This window comes from Penaeus monodon, chromosome 27, assembly GCF_015228065.2.
Source record: "Penaeus monodon isolate SGIC_2016 chromosome 27, NSTDA_Pmon_1, whole genome shotgun sequence".
Lineage (NCBI taxonomy): Eukaryota > Metazoa > Arthropoda > Malacostraca > Decapoda > Penaeidae > Penaeus > Penaeus monodon.
In genome coordinates this window covers 5,712,001-5,712,436 of record NC_051412.1, presented here as the reverse complement: position 1 = coordinate 5,712,436, position 436 = coordinate 5,712,001, and positions in this window count along the sequence as shown.

Genomic DNA, 436 nt, shown 5'->3' with positions numbered 1-436 from the left:
TTTTATTTATTTTTACTCTTCTACAGCTTCTTCTCTCTGTTGATTCATCGCCTATCAATCACCCTTTTCCCTCAAGTAAAATCTCGATAAACAAATTTCAACGCACTTCAGGTCCCTCCCTGTTAATGGCCTTGCAAACCGGCGACATAGATCTTGTCTTCACCTACAGTAGTTGCGTTGTAACTCGTGGCCACGCCCCTTTCACGTGGCTCCTTCTAAGTGGCCACGCCCACCACTCTCACTTTATTGTTACCCTTAAGTGAATGATAAAATAGTTTTTTTTTAACCCTTGATTGTTTTGGTGTATTTATTTTCGTGTTGTGTTTATTTACAAAGAAATATAACACATAGACCGTACATGTAAGTACACACATTTTCTCGTATAAACATGCATACATACATGATCTTGTTTATGAATTTATTTATACATGGATGT